At 39.2% G+C, this 15100-nt stretch overlaps 50 non-coding genes and 2 pseudogenes across 50 annotated transcripts; 30 read left to right on the forward strand and 22 right to left on the reverse strand.

Annotated features, from left to right (window-relative positions):
• Positions 1-491: 491 nt before the first annotated feature.
• On the forward strand, positions 492-610 carry LOC145307860 (5S ribosomal RNA; annotated as a pseudogene).
• A 72-nt stretch (positions 611-682) lies between these two features.
• On the forward strand, positions 683-801 carry LOC145307837 (5S ribosomal RNA). The gene has a single exon (XR_013875705.1). It is a non-coding gene; the product is annotated as a 5S ribosomal RNA (ribosomal RNA).
• A 129-nt stretch (positions 802-930) lies between these two features.
• LOC145307768 (5S ribosomal RNA) lies at positions 931-1049 on the forward strand. Its single transcript, XR_013875637.1, has one exon. It is a non-coding gene; the product is annotated as a 5S ribosomal RNA (ribosomal RNA).
• Positions 1050-1110: 61 nt separating this feature from the next.
• On the forward strand, positions 1111-1228 carry LOC145307850 (5S ribosomal RNA; annotated as a pseudogene).
• Positions 1229-1407: 179 nt separating this feature from the next.
• LOC145307783 (5S ribosomal RNA) lies at positions 1408-1526 on the forward strand. The gene has a single exon (XR_013875651.1). It is a non-coding gene; the product is annotated as a 5S ribosomal RNA (ribosomal RNA).
• Positions 1527-3393: 1867 nt separating this feature from the next.
• TRNAA-CGC (transfer RNA alanine (anticodon CGC)) lies at positions 3394-3466 on the reverse strand. Its single transcript has one exon. It is a non-coding gene; the product is annotated as a tRNA-Ala (tRNA).
• Positions 3467-3607: 141 nt separating this feature from the next.
• On the forward strand, positions 3608-3679 carry TRNAW-CCA (transfer RNA tryptophan (anticodon CCA)). Its single transcript has one exon. It is a non-coding gene; the product is annotated as a tRNA-Trp (tRNA).
• Positions 3680-3748: 69 nt separating this feature from the next.
• On the forward strand, positions 3749-3855 carry LOC145308172 (U6 spliceosomal RNA). The gene has a single exon (XR_013876012.1). It is a non-coding gene; the product is annotated as a U6 spliceosomal RNA (small nuclear RNA).
• Positions 3856-3948: 93 nt separating this feature from the next.
• TRNAA-UGC (transfer RNA alanine (anticodon UGC)) lies at positions 3949-4020 on the reverse strand. The gene has a single exon. It is a non-coding gene; the product is annotated as a tRNA-Ala (tRNA).
• Positions 4021-4172: 152 nt separating this feature from the next.
• On the forward strand, positions 4173-4244 carry TRNAT-UGU (transfer RNA threonine (anticodon UGU)). The gene has a single exon. It is a non-coding gene; the product is annotated as a tRNA-Thr (tRNA).
• A 129-nt stretch (positions 4245-4373) lies between these two features.
• Positions 4374-4453, forward strand: TRNAL-UAG (transfer RNA leucine (anticodon UAG)). Its single transcript has one exon. It is a non-coding gene; the product is annotated as a tRNA-Leu (tRNA).
• Positions 4454-5557: 1104 nt separating this feature from the next.
• On the reverse strand, positions 5558-5647 carry TRNAI-UAU (transfer RNA isoleucine (anticodon UAU)). The gene is given in 2 exon segments: positions 5558-5593; positions 5610-5647. It is a non-coding gene; the product is annotated as a tRNA-Ile (tRNA).
• Positions 5648-5741: 94 nt separating this feature from the next.
• On the reverse strand, positions 5742-5814 carry TRNAR-CCU (transfer RNA arginine (anticodon CCU)). Its single transcript has one exon. It is a non-coding gene; the product is annotated as a tRNA-Arg (tRNA).
• Positions 5815-5940: 126 nt separating this feature from the next.
• TRNAE-CUC (transfer RNA glutamic acid (anticodon CUC)) lies at positions 5941-6012 on the reverse strand. Its single transcript has one exon. It is a non-coding gene; the product is annotated as a tRNA-Glu (tRNA).
• Positions 6013-6462: 450 nt separating this feature from the next.
• On the forward strand, positions 6463-6536 carry TRNAN-GUU (transfer RNA asparagine (anticodon GUU)). The gene has a single exon. It is a non-coding gene; the product is annotated as a tRNA-Asn (tRNA).
• Positions 6537-6587: 51 nt separating this feature from the next.
• Positions 6588-6660, reverse strand: TRNAR-ACG (transfer RNA arginine (anticodon ACG)). The gene has a single exon. It is a non-coding gene; the product is annotated as a tRNA-Arg (tRNA).
• Positions 6661-6740: 80 nt separating this feature from the next.
• TRNAV-CAC (transfer RNA valine (anticodon CAC)) lies at positions 6741-6813 on the forward strand. Its single transcript has one exon. It is a non-coding gene; the product is annotated as a tRNA-Val (tRNA).
• Positions 6814-6889: 76 nt separating this feature from the next.
• On the forward strand, positions 6890-6961 carry TRNAQ-CUG (transfer RNA glutamine (anticodon CUG)). Its single transcript has one exon. It is a non-coding gene; the product is annotated as a tRNA-Gln (tRNA).
• A 71-nt stretch (positions 6962-7032) lies between these two features.
• On the forward strand, positions 7033-7105 carry TRNAF-GAA (transfer RNA phenylalanine (anticodon GAA)). Its single transcript has one exon. It is a non-coding gene; the product is annotated as a tRNA-Phe (tRNA).
• Positions 7106-7164: 59 nt separating this feature from the next.
• On the reverse strand, positions 7165-7238 carry TRNAT-CGU (transfer RNA threonine (anticodon CGU)). The gene has a single exon. It is a non-coding gene; the product is annotated as a tRNA-Thr (tRNA).
• Positions 7239-7314: 76 nt separating this feature from the next.
• On the reverse strand, positions 7315-7387 carry TRNAK-CUU (transfer RNA lysine (anticodon CUU)). Its single transcript has one exon. It is a non-coding gene; the product is annotated as a tRNA-Lys (tRNA).
• A 92-nt stretch (positions 7388-7479) lies between these two features.
• TRNAG-GCC (transfer RNA glycine (anticodon GCC)) lies at positions 7480-7550 on the forward strand. Its single transcript has one exon. It is a non-coding gene; the product is annotated as a tRNA-Gly (tRNA).
• A 56-nt stretch (positions 7551-7606) lies between these two features.
• On the reverse strand, positions 7607-7725 carry LOC145307740 (5S ribosomal RNA). The gene has a single exon (XR_013875610.1). It is a non-coding gene; the product is annotated as a 5S ribosomal RNA (ribosomal RNA).
• Positions 7726-7791: 66 nt separating this feature from the next.
• On the reverse strand, positions 7792-7910 carry LOC145308005 (5S ribosomal RNA). The gene has a single exon (XR_013875840.1). It is a non-coding gene; the product is annotated as a 5S ribosomal RNA (ribosomal RNA).
• Positions 7911-8429: 519 nt separating this feature from the next.
• Positions 8430-8594, forward strand: LOC145307906 (U1 spliceosomal RNA). Its single transcript, XR_013875747.1, has one exon. It is a non-coding gene; the product is annotated as a U1 spliceosomal RNA (small nuclear RNA).
• Positions 8595-8861: 267 nt separating this feature from the next.
• On the forward strand, positions 8862-9053 carry LOC145307979 (U2 spliceosomal RNA). The gene has a single exon (XR_013875817.1). It is a non-coding gene; the product is annotated as a U2 spliceosomal RNA (small nuclear RNA).
• Positions 9054-9383: 330 nt separating this feature from the next.
• LOC145308130 (U5 spliceosomal RNA) lies at positions 9384-9501 on the forward strand. Its single transcript, XR_013875966.1, has one exon. It is a non-coding gene; the product is annotated as a U5 spliceosomal RNA (small nuclear RNA).
• Positions 9502-9926: 425 nt separating this feature from the next.
• On the forward strand, positions 9927-9997 carry TRNAG-GCC (transfer RNA glycine (anticodon GCC)). Its single transcript has one exon. It is a non-coding gene; the product is annotated as a tRNA-Gly (tRNA).
• Positions 9998-10063: 66 nt separating this feature from the next.
• Positions 10064-10182, reverse strand: LOC145308499 (5S ribosomal RNA). The gene has a single exon (XR_013876327.1). It is a non-coding gene; the product is annotated as a 5S ribosomal RNA (ribosomal RNA).
• An 87-nt stretch (positions 10183-10269) lies between these two features.
• LOC145308317 (5S ribosomal RNA) lies at positions 10270-10388 on the reverse strand. The gene has a single exon (XR_013876156.1). It is a non-coding gene; the product is annotated as a 5S ribosomal RNA (ribosomal RNA).
• A 162-nt stretch (positions 10389-10550) lies between these two features.
• Positions 10551-10623, reverse strand: TRNAA-AGC (transfer RNA alanine (anticodon AGC)). The gene has a single exon. It is a non-coding gene; the product is annotated as a tRNA-Ala (tRNA).
• A 90-nt stretch (positions 10624-10713) lies between these two features.
• Positions 10714-10832, reverse strand: LOC145308415 (5S ribosomal RNA). The gene has a single exon (XR_013876248.1). It is a non-coding gene; the product is annotated as a 5S ribosomal RNA (ribosomal RNA).
• Positions 10833-10984: 152 nt separating this feature from the next.
• On the reverse strand, positions 10985-11103 carry LOC145308668 (5S ribosomal RNA). The gene has a single exon (XR_013876490.1). It is a non-coding gene; the product is annotated as a 5S ribosomal RNA (ribosomal RNA).
• Positions 11104-11757: 654 nt separating this feature from the next.
• Positions 11758-11876, reverse strand: LOC145308256 (5S ribosomal RNA). Its single transcript, XR_013876098.1, has one exon. It is a non-coding gene; the product is annotated as a 5S ribosomal RNA (ribosomal RNA).
• A 200-nt stretch (positions 11877-12076) lies between these two features.
• On the forward strand, positions 12077-12149 carry TRNAK-UUU (transfer RNA lysine (anticodon UUU)). Its single transcript has one exon. It is a non-coding gene; the product is annotated as a tRNA-Lys (tRNA).
• A 75-nt stretch (positions 12150-12224) lies between these two features.
• TRNAD-GUC (transfer RNA aspartic acid (anticodon GUC)) lies at positions 12225-12296 on the forward strand. The gene has a single exon. It is a non-coding gene; the product is annotated as a tRNA-Asp (tRNA).
• Positions 12297-12385: 89 nt separating this feature from the next.
• TRNAI-AAU (transfer RNA isoleucine (anticodon AAU)) lies at positions 12386-12459 on the reverse strand. Its single transcript has one exon. It is a non-coding gene; the product is annotated as a tRNA-Ile (tRNA).
• A 137-nt stretch (positions 12460-12596) lies between these two features.
• TRNAR-UCU (transfer RNA arginine (anticodon UCU)) lies at positions 12597-12669 on the forward strand. The gene has a single exon. It is a non-coding gene; the product is annotated as a tRNA-Arg (tRNA).
• A 76-nt stretch (positions 12670-12745) lies between these two features.
• Positions 12746-12868, forward strand: TRNAL-CAA (transfer RNA leucine (anticodon CAA)). The gene is made up of 2 exons: positions 12746-12783; positions 12824-12868. It is a non-coding gene; the product is annotated as a tRNA-Leu (tRNA).
• Positions 12869-12914: 46 nt separating this feature from the next.
• Positions 12915-12987, reverse strand: TRNAM-CAU (transfer RNA methionine (anticodon CAU)). The gene has a single exon. It is a non-coding gene; the product is annotated as a tRNA-Met (tRNA).
• A 71-nt stretch (positions 12988-13058) lies between these two features.
• TRNAG-UCC (transfer RNA glycine (anticodon UCC)) lies at positions 13059-13130 on the reverse strand. The gene has a single exon. It is a non-coding gene; the product is annotated as a tRNA-Gly (tRNA).
• A 117-nt stretch (positions 13131-13247) lies between these two features.
• On the forward strand, positions 13248-13320 carry TRNAV-AAC (transfer RNA valine (anticodon AAC)). The gene has a single exon. It is a non-coding gene; the product is annotated as a tRNA-Val (tRNA).
• A 3-nt stretch (positions 13321-13323) lies between these two features.
• On the forward strand, positions 13324-13395 carry TRNAE-UUC (transfer RNA glutamic acid (anticodon UUC)). The gene has a single exon. It is a non-coding gene; the product is annotated as a tRNA-Glu (tRNA).
• A 110-nt stretch (positions 13396-13505) lies between these two features.
• Positions 13506-13587, forward strand: TRNAS-GCU (transfer RNA serine (anticodon GCU)). Its single transcript has one exon. It is a non-coding gene; the product is annotated as a tRNA-Ser (tRNA).
• A 92-nt stretch (positions 13588-13679) lies between these two features.
• Positions 13680-13763, forward strand: TRNAL-UAA (transfer RNA leucine (anticodon UAA)). The gene has a single exon. It is a non-coding gene; the product is annotated as a tRNA-Leu (tRNA).
• Positions 13764-13874: 111 nt separating this feature from the next.
• TRNAS-UGA (transfer RNA serine (anticodon UGA)) lies at positions 13875-13956 on the reverse strand. Its single transcript has one exon. It is a non-coding gene; the product is annotated as a tRNA-Ser (tRNA).
• A 108-nt stretch (positions 13957-14064) lies between these two features.
• TRNAP-CGG (transfer RNA proline (anticodon CGG)) lies at positions 14065-14137 on the forward strand. Its single transcript has one exon. It is a non-coding gene; the product is annotated as a tRNA-Pro (tRNA).
• A 45-nt stretch (positions 14138-14182) lies between these two features.
• TRNAA-CGC (transfer RNA alanine (anticodon CGC)) lies at positions 14183-14255 on the reverse strand. Its single transcript has one exon. It is a non-coding gene; the product is annotated as a tRNA-Ala (tRNA).
• Positions 14256-14396: 141 nt separating this feature from the next.
• Positions 14397-14468, forward strand: TRNAW-CCA (transfer RNA tryptophan (anticodon CCA)). Its single transcript has one exon. It is a non-coding gene; the product is annotated as a tRNA-Trp (tRNA).
• A 69-nt stretch (positions 14469-14537) lies between these two features.
• LOC145308173 (U6 spliceosomal RNA) lies at positions 14538-14644 on the forward strand. The gene has a single exon (XR_013876013.1). It is a non-coding gene; the product is annotated as a U6 spliceosomal RNA (small nuclear RNA).
• A 93-nt stretch (positions 14645-14737) lies between these two features.
• TRNAA-UGC (transfer RNA alanine (anticodon UGC)) lies at positions 14738-14809 on the reverse strand. The gene has a single exon. It is a non-coding gene; the product is annotated as a tRNA-Ala (tRNA).
• Positions 14810-14961: 152 nt separating this feature from the next.
• Positions 14962-15033, forward strand: TRNAT-UGU (transfer RNA threonine (anticodon UGU)). The gene has a single exon. It is a non-coding gene; the product is annotated as a tRNA-Thr (tRNA).
• The last annotated feature ends 67 nt before the right edge of the window (positions 15034-15100 follow it).

Raw genomic sequence — 15100 nt, forward strand, 5'->3', positions numbered from 1 at the left:
ATGTATTTTTTTGTATTTAAAAAAATGCTGTAAACTCTTGTTGGGGTTTTAAAACTATAACATACTTAATGACCATACAGTCAAAAACCTTGCCGAAACTTAATCGCTGGGGCGAAAAAAGTGGCGATCTGTTAAACTATTTTCTAAAAATTTTTGTGTAAGTTACCTATTTGATAAAGAATTTCCAAAATTAATCGTTGTGGGGAGAAGGGGGGGGGGAGTAAAAAATTTTCTCCAAGAACCCTATTTGATAATAAATTACCAAACTTAATTGTTAACCTATTATCTCAGTTCCTATTAAAGGTAGAAGGCTACATGTTGAAAGCACCAGTTCTCGTCCGATCACTGAAGTTAAACAACATTAGGACAAGTTAGTACTTGGATGAGTGTCCGCCTGGGAATACTTGGTGTCGTAGGCTTAACATTTTTGGAATTTTAACCCAAACCTAACTAAACCTAACACAAGTTTGAAAAGTATTTTTTAATTTAATGTCTACGGCCATACCATGTTGAAATCGCCAGTTCTCGTAAGATAACTAAAGTTAAGCAACATTGGGCCAAGTTAGTACTTGGATGGGTGACCGCCTGGGAATACTTTGTGTCATAAACCTAAAATTTTTGGAATTTTGACCCAAACCTAACTGAACCTCACACTAGTTTGAAAAGTATTTTGTAATTCAATGTCTACGACCATCCCATGTTGAAAGCACCAGTTCTCGTCCGATCACTGAAGATAAGCAACATTGGGCAAAGTTATTACTTGGATGGGTGACCGCCTGGGAATACTTGGTGTCGTAGGCAAAAACTGTCACATTTTTTTATATACCAAGATTACCAAGACCTAGCACTGGTTGCGTTAAAAAAATACGCATGTTTTTCTGTGCTGTGTCATTTTGCATTTAATATTTGCAACATTTTCAATATATAAACGTCTACGGCCATACCATGTTGAAAACACCAGTTCTCATCGGATCACTGAAGTTAAGCAACATTGAACCAAGTTAGTACTTGGATGGGTGACCGCCTGGGAATACTTGGTGTCGTAGGCCTAACATTTTTGGAATTTTGACCCAAACCTAACCGAAAATTGAAAGTATTTTTTAATTCAATGTCTACGGCCATACCATGTTGAAACACCAGTTCTCGTCCGATCACTGAAGTTAAGCAACATTGGACCAAGTTAGTACTTGGATGGGTGACCGCCTGGGAATACTTAATGTCGTATAAATATTGCCTCTGATCTTTCTTTTTCATTTTAATTTTGCAATATGAAGATATAAAATGTCGTATTTGCATTATAAATTTTTAAAATTTGTTGTATAATTAGGATATGGTTACAATTTTTTAAAAATTGTCTTACAAAGAAATAAAACAAATACCTTTACGCCACAGTTTCCATCGATAAACGTCTACGGCCATACCATGATGAAAGCACCAGTTCTCGTCCAATCACTGAAGTTAAGCAACATTGGGCCAAGTTAGTACTTGGATGGGTGACCACCTGGGAAAACTTGGTGTCGTAGGCTTAACATTTTTCAAATAAATATTGCCTCTGATCTTTCATTTGGTTTGGGTCAAAATTCCAAAAATGTTAATTAATCTTAATTTCAAATTCAAAAAATCGACTCAACCTATTAATCATAATAATCATACAATGTAACTAATTTTTTTTAAAATTTAATATTTATTAAATGAAAACACTTTCTCGTTTTCATTCTAATATGTTGGATAGAAACTGGTTTTCATCTTATGATTGTACATAAATCTTATAATTGTATATTATATTCATTTTTTGCTACAAGAAAAAAAAATTTAAAGCTCTGTTTCATAGATAGGAATTAGTTGTTCTCTAAATATTATATATTCTTTAGTTTCTTTGAAAGTGACTTAGTGTGTATATGGCAAAATACAACTTTGTCATAGTATATATGTTATTATTAAAAACAAACTCTGACCATTAAAGAAAAATATTTCTGGTATTTACCCCACCAAATAATGGTTGTGATGTTTACTTTAGTAGGAAGTCTTCTATTAAAACAAATGCAACACAATGTTTACTTTGGTAAAAAGTCTCCTATTAAAAAAAATGAATCACCTAGCGGCCAAATTATTAACCACATATTACATATTAAAATTAAAAAATGCTTATAACAAGTTATGGGATAAATTTCACCCTGAAAGAAAAGCATATGACAACACACCTCTTTATATTAGCTTGGTTAAAGTACATAGTAAATAATTGAAAAAGTTATTACCTTATAATCTATTTTTCCAAGTCAGTACTTGGATGGGTGACTACCTGGGAATACTTGGTGTCATAGGCAAATCAAACTCTGACCATTAAGGTAAAATATTTCTGATGTTTACCCCCCCAATAATGTAGGTTATGAAGCTTACTTCAGTAGGAAATCTTTTATTAAAATAAACACAACACCTAGCGGCCAAATTATTAACTACATATAACATATTAAAAGTAAAAAGTGCTTATAACAAGTTATGGGAAAAGTTTGACCCTGAAAGAAAAGCAAAACACTTCCTAATGAAATACCAAGCAATGATAGCTTGGTTATAGTATATAGTAAATATTTTAAAAAATACCTTATAATCTCTTACTCATGAAACACAACAATTAAGGATCCTCTCCAGGAGCAATATATGTATAAACCTACCTTTTCTTACATTAAAACGAGCCGATGGGTTAAAATACACCCTTAAAAATTTTATCTGATATCACACCTCTCAATGAAGTATTCCAAGCAAGTTTGGCTTGGTCAGATTAGACAAACAACAGTTACATTTTATACTACTATTAATTTTGTTATTAGAAACTAATGCTGACCATAGAAGGAAAATACCCACCCTCCCCCTACTATAGACTATAGGTTGCGAGATTTTTTGTTAATATGTAAATATTTCTATCAAAATTCATCAGTCACCGTAGCTTAGTGGTAAGGACGGTGTAAAACCTACGGAAAGGTCGTAGGTTCAAATCCCCGTGGGTAGGTTATGAAACATGTTAGCGTGAGCCGCATATCGGCCGTTAATGATGTTGATTAGCCCACACCATGTGGGTGTGTGTAGGTTACGAGACATTGTTAACGTGAGCCGCATATCGGCCGTTAATAATGTTGAATACCTTACATACTGTGTGCATGTGTATGTGTGTGTGAATGATGCCTTACCCCTCTATGCAATGGATTGTTGAGAATTAAGGAAATTTTACAACAAACATGAAAAATTGGGGTTAAATTTAAGTAATGTAAGAAATAGTTAAGGCTCTTCGGTCTTTATAATGATGATTCTCGCTTCGGGTGCGAGAGGTCCCGGGTTCAACTCCCGGTCAAGCCCATGGTTTTGCCCAATACTTTTGAAAATTGAAAAGAAAAAAAAATTTGGAGTCGTCGGGATTTGAACCCGAGACCTTCTAAATGCGAATCAGACGCTCTACCAGCTGAGCTACGACCCCTGGTCTTCGTCATAGGGGCCGGACGAAAGCAGCGCCTTTTTTCTATTGGTCGCTTGCATTGTATAGTGGATAGAAAAAAAGAAATAAAAAGACTTTCCTTTAGTTTCGCCTGAATTCAAAGTTGCAGCAATTCAAACATCTGACTCTGTGGCGCAACGGTAGCGCGTCTGACTCCAGATCAGAAGGCTGCGTGTTCAAATCACGTCAGGGTCAACAGAATTGTTTTTGCAATTTGTGTAACAAATGCTGATCTTTATAGACAACTAAATTCTAGATTCAATTGTACTTGCTTCGGCAGTACATATACTAAAATTGGAACGATACAGAGAAGATTAGCATGGCCCCTGCGCAAGGATGACACGCAAAATCGTGAAGCGTTCCACATTTTTGTGTCCGCATAACCCCATACAAATATTTTCTCACTGAAGTACTCATTTTGAACAAAAGACAACTTCAAAGAAATAACAAAAATCATTGACAATTGGAGATGCCGGGGATCGAACCCGGGGCCTCATACATGCAAAGCATGCGCTCTACCACTGAGCTACATCCCCCTGTTGAATGCATTAGCTGACTAATACTCAACTGAATCCTTTAGCAATTTCAAAGTCTTTAACACAAGGTGCAAACCGGAATAGCTTAGGTTAGGTTAGGTTACGTTAGACTAGGTTAGGCTAGGTTTAAATTGTGCCACGTGAACATGCAAGCCTCTATAGCTCAGTGGCAGAGCACTGGTCTTGTAAACCAGGGGTCGAGAGTTCAATCCTCTCTGGAGGCAGTTAATTTTGTGAAATCACTTACTGGAAAAACAAATTTTTTTTAGGTGTTTGATGCTTTTACACAGTAAGGCTGAAAAAAAAAAACTTAAGAAACAATTTTTGTTATTCGCACAACTGTCAGCACAACAGGCAGTTTGGCCGAGTGGTCTAAGGCGCTGGTTTTAGGCACCAGTCCGCAAGGGCGTGGGTTCGAATCCCACAGCTGTCAAAAATTTATTTTAGTAAAAACTCGGTTATTATGAATTACAATTACAATTTAGTATCCTTCTGCCTTTCTAGATCAGATAAGATTCATCATTCTTGAGTGTACATACATAAACAATGAAATCAAAAGTTTCAAAGATTTTTACAAAACACATTCCATTGCTAAAAACGCGATCTTTGGTTTGTTTAAATGTCCATTTATTTAGCATTTTTCAAGAATGTCAAGCGTGGGAAAATTTTTAGAATGTGGGAACCATTTATTTTGAAATGTTCTATCAGTTTCAAACCTTTTTCATTCAATAGATCATACTGACTTTGGAAAAACTGTCAGACCGATTTTTGAAATTCAATCTGTGAAAAAAGATATTCAAGTTTTAATTTTTTGTTTTAAAAATTATTTTACATGTATTGACGCCATCTTGGATTATGATAATTTTTTTTTGTTAGAAGATTTTTTTCTAAAATATTTTTAAAAAATTAACTTTTTACAAAAAAAAAAATCTTTGAACTTAAATTGACCAATAATTCAAAGATTTTTTCTCTTTGATTTGGAAGATTTTTTATTATTTTTATTTTTAATGTCAAATAAAAACACAACAGTGAAAAAATGAAAATTAAATGAAAAAACGTTTTATGATTTTATTCAAGAAATTATTTCCTAACATCACCTTTTTGTTGCAATAGAATGTTATTTAAGCAAACAAAATTTAAATATCCATTTATGCTAAATTTTGTTTGCTTAAATAACTCATTGGAGGATTTTTCATGGCATAATTTAAATCACAAATCTTTATACATTTATATGGTTATTCAGTCAAATTTTATTGAATTTGTTATTAACTTGATAGATTTAAAACAGTAGTAAAAAGAAAATATCAATCTATCTATATTCTTTAACAAACTTTTTTCCTTGATTGATTGTTGGTTAGTAAAGCATAGTTACAAAAAAATTTTGAAATCGAACCACAGTACCTGTATTTGATATTATGAGGTACTGCTAGAGAATATTTTAGTATTTTGGTAAGATAAAATGCTTTGTTTAAGTAAACAAAATATTTTTGCTCTTTTCATGGAAGACCCTGCCAGGTTTAAGGGTTGAAAAAGTGCTTGCTCTAGGTGAGGCTCGAACTCACAACCCCGGCATAACTTGTTGTACTGTCTATAAGTACCGTGCGCTAACCGATTGCGCCACTAGAGCAGCTTGCTTTCACTCTCCATATTTGCTACTACACTGCCTTCAAGAAACCTTGGAAGCACTGCAACCAAAACAACTTTTGCTAAAAAGATAATGTTACCCACGGCGAGACTCGAACTCGCAATCTTCGGTTTAGGAGACCGACGCCTTATCCATTAGGCCACGCAGGCTTGGTGTCACCTTGGCTGAAAAGTAAAAACTTAAAAATATCCAATTCTCTATCTTTTTTTTATCTCCTTTTTTTTTTGGATCGGGGATGTTGATATAATTACTTGGGGGTTCGACAAAATGTATTTTTCCGTTACCGGGAATCGAACCCGGGCCTGCTGGGTGAGAGCCAGCTATCCTAACCACTAGACCATAACGGAAGCTGGCGAAATCACACCCAAAATTAAATATGAAAAAAATTGCAATTCAAATGGTACATTGTGACAGAAATTGATGTGATAGTTGACTGGAACCGTGGCGAGGTTCTGTAATCCTGCTACTGGGAGGTCAGAGTTTGGGATGGTTTGAGGCAGGGAACGCCTGGTTACCATTGAAACACGTTGAATTGGCGTCCGCACTAAGCCTGGCATCAACATGGCCACTTAGGGGGAGCCCTAGGTGATCAGGTTGCTTAATGAGGGGCGGATTGGGCCAGAGGGGAAACCCAGCAGCCAAGAGTTTCCGTGTCGGTCAGTAGTCGGACCGCGCTAATGAGTGTTCGGTGGTAATTAGCCCTACCAACATAAGTAAACCAATCTTTTTTTTGTTTTTATATTTGAAGGCACCATAGAATAATATTAAAAATAATGTAATATTTTTATCTTGTATTAGCCTCCGTGGCGCAATCGGCTAGCGCGTTCGGCTGTTAACCGAAAGATTGGTGGTTCGAGCCCACCCGGGGGCGACTTATTTTATAGCAATTTTCTTTAATAGCCAAACGAATCTTTAAAATTTTCGATCTCGGCAGGATTCGAACCTGCAATCTTCTGATCCGTAGTCAGACGCGTTATCCGTTGCGCCACGAGACCTAGCTTAGTGACGTGGCTTTGTAGTTGCACATTTTATGTCTGTTTCTTATGTATCTTGGCTTGGTTACTTAGTTGACAATGGTTCCTTAGTGTAGTGGTTATCACGTGTCCTTCACACGGACAAGGTCGCCGGTTCGATCCCGGCAGGAACCAATACGTAAGGTTTTTTTCTTTTCTTTTTATACAAAATTAATTTTTTTTTACCCTTTGGAGTGTAGATCTGCATCAAGGTCCTATGGTGTAATGGTTAGCACTCTGGACTCTGAATCCAGCGATCCGAGTTCAAATCTCGGTAGGACCTAAACTTTTTAGAGTCATGTAAAAGTGATCTTTTTTCCATATTGACCAAGATAAGCAACATTATTTTAACTAGCCGTGATAGCTCAGTTGGGAGAGCGTTAGACTGAAGATCTAAAGGTCCCCGGTTCGATCCCGGGTCGCGGCATTTTTGCAAATCTTTACCCTATGTATGTGTAGCCATGGATAGTAGTAATAAAAGGATCAAGGCACCACCGAGAGTCGAACTCGGGATCTCCTGTTTACGAGACAGGCGCTTTAACCAACTAAGCCATGGCGCCTGATTTACCCTATTGTCAGTATATCACGAAAAAAATTCAAATATATTTTTAAAAACTGTTCCATGTAAAAAAAATTCGCCCAACGTGGGGCTCGAACCCACGACCCTGAGATTAAGAGTCTCATGCTCTACCGACTGAGCTAGCCGGGCTATGTTGGCTGCCTGGGCTCTGCACTTTGTATGGTTGGTCTTTGCAATAGGTACACAAAAACTAACTACACGAATATCATGAGAGCAAGCCAGCAACGTTGGTTCAGTGGTAGAATGCTCGCCTGCCACGCGGGCGGCCCGGGTTCGATTCCCGGACGTTGCAGCAATTATTTTCTACAGTATCACAACTTTTTTGAGGCAATTTTTTAAAAATGGATAAGCCTACGACACCAAGTATTCCCAGGCGGTCACCCATCCAAGTACTAACTTGGCCCAATGTTGCTTAACTTCAGTGATCGGACGAGAACTGGTGTTTTCAACATTGTATGGCCGTAGACATTAATTGTGTGGGGTTTAGTTAGGTTTGGGCTAGGATTGGTTGGGTCAAAATTCCAAAAAGATTGAGCCTACGACACCAAGTATTCCCAGGCGGTCACCCATCCAAGTACTAACTTGGCCCAATGTTGCTTAACTTCAGTGATCGGACGAGAACTGGTGCTTTCAACATGGTATGGCCGTAGACATTTGGTAAGGCATTTTCACATTATAATGTGGATATTACCATACCATCCTTCTGTATGGTTTGTTTCGTTGCGACCAGTGCTAACTCTTGGTAATCTTGTTATAAGAAGTGACAGTTTGCATCTTGTATTTGTCTAAACTGACCAAGCTAAATTTGCTTGATTCACTTCACTAAGAGGTGTGTATAGATCCAGTGGTTGCAGTGTGAACTGTAATGCTATTTCTGTCAGAGCTGATGATAGCTCACTATCTGCAATAAGAATTCATAACCTGTAAAGTAGCAATCATGTATTTTATGTAGTCAATAATTTGGCCTCTAGGTGTCGCATTTGTTTCAATGGAAGACCTCCTACCGAAGGTTTCATCAACAAAGTATGTAACCAACTATTTGAAAAAGTATAAATATAGCATTTCTGAGGGGACACTTCAACTGAATCATGTTTTGTGTAAAGTCGTGGAGCTGGTCAGCAAAATATCTATAGTCTTTGTCACCCATACACTGAAATCGACTCTTTCCCTCATACTTACCTGGCGTGGAGGTTAACCATGATCACTAAGGTGGTTCCTCTAGGGTGAGGCTGTGCCATTGCACTCAGGCATGGCTGACCCCTACGATTACCCCAAATGTGGGTAACTCGAACGCACAATTTTTGGTAGTTGGGGACTGCGTTCGCGCATCCCCTAATAAATACAGAACAGACAACAGAATTAGAATGTTTAACTTAACCATCTAGTTCAAATTTTACACACCAGGAATTGCTAAAGTTTGTGTAGTTGGCCAGAAAAAGGCTTCTATCGAAGCCCAATTTAAAGTAAAGTTTTTGCTTTGAACTAGGCAGATTGACTATACTCTCTCTAACAATGATTAGGCAGCCTGCATGCCAATCTTTTGCCAGACAGTACAATAGTCAGGTTATGACTCTAAGGTAGTATACTGAAACTAATCTTCGGCATCGCTTCTCGGCCTTTTGGCTAAGATCAAAGTGTAGTATCTGTTCTTATCAGCTTAATATCTGATATGGGGACCATGTGTCCCCTTCGATATTAAACTCATTTTTGTTAGGGGATGAGGACTTGGAGCTTGCTCCAGCCTTATCACGGGTTGGCCTGGTATTGCAGTACCACCAGGATCGGCCCACTTGTCCCCACTTCTAAACTGGACCACTCAATACATTGTGTACAACCTGTATCAAGTTTGCACAAGTCAACAAGCATGCTGCCAAAAGCACAATGGCTCCACTTCCTTTATGTAGTTCAATGTTTTAATGCTAGGTGGTGCAAAACCCCTAAAGTTGAATGTCATTTAATGGATAATTTTCTGCCTCAAGTTATTCTAGGGGCTTATGTTTTTTTGGTGAATAAGCTGAACTTTGACACAATCTCTACATGTCTTTGCTGACAACTACATTAGATTGGTCAATGGAACAAGCCTAACAGCTGCCAAGGATATGGAGCTATTTGTGTTGTTTTAGCATGTCCAGGATCTACCTACAGCACGAATAAATCTTTCGCCTTTTACTAAAGATTTCCGTGTAAGTGGATCATATTGGAATTACATCCAATTTATCTGAAGGCTTTCCAGTAGAGAGCCCACTTAAAGAAACATATTACAACAGGCATGTAGGGACAGGATGTCAGGATGTGTTCACCACAAAACCATTCATCTCCAACCAACCACTTCAAATTTGTGAAAATAAAACTGGCCAACCATGCTGACAAATAGCCTACGGTAGGAATGGCTAAAATTGCAGTTACCATTTGTCTAAACTGACCAAGCTATACTTGCTTGATTCACTTCACTAAAAGGTGTGTACAAGTGAACCAAGGATCACTCAGATATTGTCTTGCCGGGCTGAAGAAAGTCCTTACCTACTGCCAAAGTCTACTTACAGCAAGTCATATTAATCGTTCAGGTGTAAAGCTATATCAATCTGTATTTGGGTTATAAATTGACAGATTTCTGAATAAAGATTTTCAGCAAGGGGTTGGGTTATACGAATAGCCAAAGAGCATGCCAGCAACGTTGGTTCAGTGGTAGAATGCTCGCCTGCCACGCGGGCGGCCCGGGTTCGATTCCCGGACGTTGCAGCAATTATTTTCTACGTTAACACAACTTTTCTGTTTTCAGTGACAAGATAAGAAAGAAAGATGTAGAGTTTACGACACCAAGTATTCCCAGGCGGTCACCCATCCAAGTACTAACTTGGCCCAATGTTGCTTAACTTCAGTGATCGGACGAGAACTGGTGCTTTCAACATGGTATGGCCGTAGACATAAAGTGACAACATGATTTTCAAACTTGTGTGAGGTTTAGTTAGGTTTGGGCTAGGATTGGTTGGGTCAAAATTCCAAAAAGATTGAGCCTACGACACCAAGTATTCCCAGGCGGTCACCCATCCAAGTACTAACTTGGCCCAATGTTGCTTAACTTCAGTGATCAGACGAGAACTGGTGCTTTCAACATGGTATGGCCGTAGACATTTACTCTGAGGAAATGCTCTTCTAACTTCTGGTTTATTAAATAACATTCTAATGCAACAAAAAGGTTTAAAGTTTTACTGGTTTAAATTTTCAGACTTTTGTTTTTCTGTGTGTTTATTTTTTTGTTTGGTGCTTGTGTAGTAGGGGGAAAAATGATACATGGAGATGCGGGGTATCGATCCCCGTACCTCTCGCATGCTAAGCGAGCGCTCTACCATCTGAGCTACATCCCCTTGGGTTTCACCTTATGTTCTCAGTGATTAGAAATTTTTCTTGGACAAGAAAGAAAAAGAGACAAATTTGAAATATGGATAAAATGTTATAGCCTACGACACCAAGTATTCCCAGGCGGTCACCCATCCAAGTACTAACTTGGCCCAATGTTGCTTAACTGCAGTGATCGGACGAGAACTGGTGCTTTCAACATGGTATGGCCGTAGACATACATCAACGGAAATTGTCGCGTAAATTAAATGCAAAATGCATTACGAAGAGAAAATGTGGCGTGAAATGAATGCAAAACGCTCAACAGTACAGGAATCTACGGACAAGGAAGAAAAAGAGACAAATTTTGAAATATGGATAAAATGTTAAAGCCTACGACACCAAGTATTCCCAGGCGGTCACCCATCCAAGTACTAGCTTGGCCCAATGTTGCTTAACTTCAGTGATCGGACGAGAACTGATGCTTTCAACATGGTATGGCCGTAGACATTTATCAAAGGAAAATGTGTCATAAACTAAATGGAAAATGCATTACCAAGAGAAAATACGTACAGGTATTTACGGAAAATGGTTCTAAGTTCTTGATTGGTTTCCAGTGATTAGTGGGTTCTCTTTAACCCTGAATAAAGATGTTTGTGACTGACTAAGACAGACACTCAACCCGAGCGGACTCAAGGTGAGCAACCCATCGAAGCAGAGCTGATACACACCTCTTGTAGAAGTGAATCAAGCAATATTAGCTTGGTCGTTTTAGACAATGATGTAAAGTTACTTGGACATTCATATATTTTTGATATTTGTTCAAGGTCCGACCGGAAAAGTTAATTTTCATAAAATACAAGCACAAAGTAACTAAAATATTAATCCAAGTAGGTATGTGTAATACTAAAAGATATCATTTTATTGAACAATAATAGTTGTCAACCTAAAACTTATGCCTCAACACGGAGAAAACAAAGCCTAACTGGGAACTAAACAGAGCTGCCATCTGGTGACAAAAACAGTAACTACATATTATATCATAGTGGTTGCATTGTATAAGGGCTTTAGTTGTAAAAAATGAGCATAAGCAGTTGTCTGGTTTACATTTCTCAGACTTTGTTTTTTTCTTTTCTCAACTTATAAAAAAGGATGAAAAGATTTGCCTACGACACCAAGTATTCCCAGGCGGTCACCCATCCAAGTACTAACTTGGCCCAATGTTGCTTAACTTCAGTGATCGGACGAGAACTGGTGCTTTCAACATGGTATGGCCGTAGACATTTAACATTGGAAAATGTGACATATACTAAATGCAAAATGCTACAATACAGGAAAATTATGGAGTGATGATTTATTCTATACAACTCAGGTTGCACTTAACCAAAAATAAACAGAGAGAAAACCAAGCCTACCATGAACTAAAATGCTGCTGCCATCTGGTGAGACAATTTTGTTACTGTAATTGTAAAATAGCATGATGCCCGGGTAGCTCAGTCGGTAGAGCGTTAGGCTTTTAACCTAACGGTCCAGGGTTCGAGCCCCTGCTCGGGCGCTCTCATTTTTTGTTCAAGTCTCCAATCAGTGTGATATGTACGTAGAGACTAGAAAATAGCTGGTCAACAAGAATTCCTCGATAGTCTAGTGGTGAGGATCTCCGCCTGTCACGTGGAAGGCCCGGGTTCGATTCCCGGTCGGGGAGAGATAATTTTTCAACCTTGTGAAATTTCTTTTTTTTATCCATTAAATATTTCCGCACTGCAAACTGTTCAATTTGGTAAAAGTATTAGCTGGCCCGTAGGGGGATCGAACCCGTGACCTTCGCGTTATTAGCACGACGCTCTAACCAACTGAGCTAACGGGCCTGATTGAGATGACATGTTTAAGTATTAGCACAATGCAAAAACTACATGCTTTTTTTCTTCTCTACTTGATTTTCTTTTACTTGCCTTCCATAATGTTTTCTGTCAACAAATGCTACTATTTTCTTTTCTCTTACCAAGTCCCATTAGCGCAGAGGATAGCGCGTTGGACTTCTAATCCAAAGGTCCTGGGTTCGATCCCCAGATGGGATGCTAACATTGCATTTTGGCTAACCTTTTTGGGTTATCAAAACATGGAATTTCCTAATCTGTGAACACTCTGTTAGCAGTCAGGATGGCCGAGTGGTCTAAGGCGCCAGACTCAAGGACAACTTCCTTGCTCTCTGATAGAGAGTGGTTGTGAGAATTCTGGTCCTCGATGAGGGCGTGGGTTCGAATCCCACTTCTGACAAAACTTTTTTTTCAAAACACAACCAGGAGATGAAAAAGTGTTTGCCTGCCCCCGGTGAGGCTCGAACTCACGGCCTTCAGATTATGAGACTGACGCGCTGCCTACTGCGCTACGGAGGCTTGTTGGTAGTACAGGATTACTACACTTTTTGAATGTACAAAAATGTATTGCTAGGCAACTGAGATGAAAATGCGTCAGCCGGGAATCGAACCCGGGTCAACTGCTTGGAAGGCAGCTATGCTCACCACTATACCACTGACGCTTGTTTTACAATATTATTATGTACGCCAAAGTGAAAACCACAAATACATATTTGCCTAGTAACTAGCACACTTAAAGAAAAGCAGAGGGCAATAAAGCTGTTTACTCTATGTAACAAGTTTCCGTGGTGTAGCGGTTATCACATCTGCCTAACACGCAGAAGGTCTCCGGTTCGATCCCGGACGGAAACAGAATCCCACGTGGTCTAACGGCTAGGATATCTGGCTTTCACCCAGGAGGCCCGGGTTCAACTCCCGGCGTGGGAAATCTTTTGACACGATTGATGCAATATTGCGTTTTTTTTTTTTTTTTTTTTTTTTGTTGATGTCATGTGTCATGTCTGCTTTGAAAGTAATCTAGGCTAATCATTATCATAGACGAGGTGGCCGAGTGGTTAAGGCGTTGGACTGCTAATCCAATGGGCTCTGCCCGCGTGGGTTCGAATCCCATCTTCGTCGTGATAATTTTTTTTTTGTAGAGCTTGGCTTAATCAGTGCTTGTCAGTCGTGATTTCATGCGTTTTGCAATGAGTGCCGCCCTGTTGCATCCTGTCAGGTTGGCCGAGTGGTCTAAGGCGTGAGATTTAAGCTCTCATAATCGTAAGATTGCGTGGGTTCGAACCCCACACCTGACAAAGGTCTTATTTTAACACAATACCAGGAAGGCCATGTGAGTTGCAAGGTAACTTTCTGGTTTTGCAAAAAAAAGTAAAAAAAAACACTAGATACTAACAAAATCTGACTTTCGCAGCCGGCAGGATTCGAACCTGCGCGGGGAAACCCCATTGGATTTCAAGTCCAACGCCTTAACCACTCGGCCACGACTGCTGGCTCTGGTTGACGGCCATCCATGAATACAGCATCACAGCTGGAAGCAATCGGCTAGTAAGTTGGTGAATTACAGCTTGCTACTGACAGTTAGCAGGGCACAAGCCAGGCTTGATGGTCTAGGCGGCATGATTCTCGCTTCGGGTGCAAGAGGTCCCGGGTTCAACTCCCGGTCAAGCCCATGGTTTTGCCCAATACTTTTGAAAATTGAAAAGAAAAAAAAATTTGGAGTCGTCGGGATTTGAACCCGAGACCTTCTAAATGCGAATCAGACGCTCTACCAGCTGAGCTACGACCCCTGGTCTTCGTCATAGGGGCCGGACGAAAGCAGCGCCTTTTTTCTATTGGTCGCTTGCATTGTATAGTGGATAGAAAAAAAGAAATAAAAAGACTTTCCTTTAGTTTCGCCTGAATTCAAAGTTGCAGCAATTCAAACATCTGACTCTGTGGCGCAACGGTAGCGCGTCTGACTCCAGATCAGAAGGCTGCGTGTTCAAATCACGTCAGGGTCAACAGAATTGTTTTTGCAATTTGTGTAACAAATGCTGATCTTTATAGACAACTAAATTCTAGATTCAATTGTACTTGCTTCGGCAGTACATATACTAAAATTGGAACGATACAGAGAAGATTAGCATGGCCCCTGCGCAAGGATGACACGCAAAATCGTGAAGCGTTCCACATTTTTGTGTCCGCATAACCCCATACAAATATTTTCTCACTGAAGTACTCATTTTGAACAAAAGACAACTTCAAAGAAATAACAAAAATCATTGACAATTGGAGATGCCGGGGATCGAACCCGGGGCCTCATACATGCAAAGCATGCGCTCTACCACTGAGCTACATCCCCCTGTTGAATGCATTAGCTGACTAATACTCAACTGAATCCTTTAGCAATTTCAAAGTCTTTAACACAAGGTGCAAACCGGAATAGCTTAGGTTAGGTTAGGTTACGTTAGACTAGGTTAGGCTAGGTTTAAATTGTGCCACGTGAACATGCAAGCCTCTATAGCTCAGTGGCAGAGCACTGGTCTTGTAAACCAGGGGTCGAGAGTTCAATCCTCTCTGGAGGCAGTTAATTTTGTGAAATCACTCACTGGAAAAACAAATTTTTTTTAGGTGTTTGATGCTTTTACACAGT

This window comes from Acartia tonsa, chromosome 15 (assembly GCF_053477335.1).
Source record: "Acartia tonsa isolate MP-2025a chromosome 15, ASM5347733v1, whole genome shotgun sequence".
NCBI lineage: Eukaryota > Metazoa > Arthropoda > Copepoda > Calanoida > Acartiidae > Acartia > Acartia tonsa.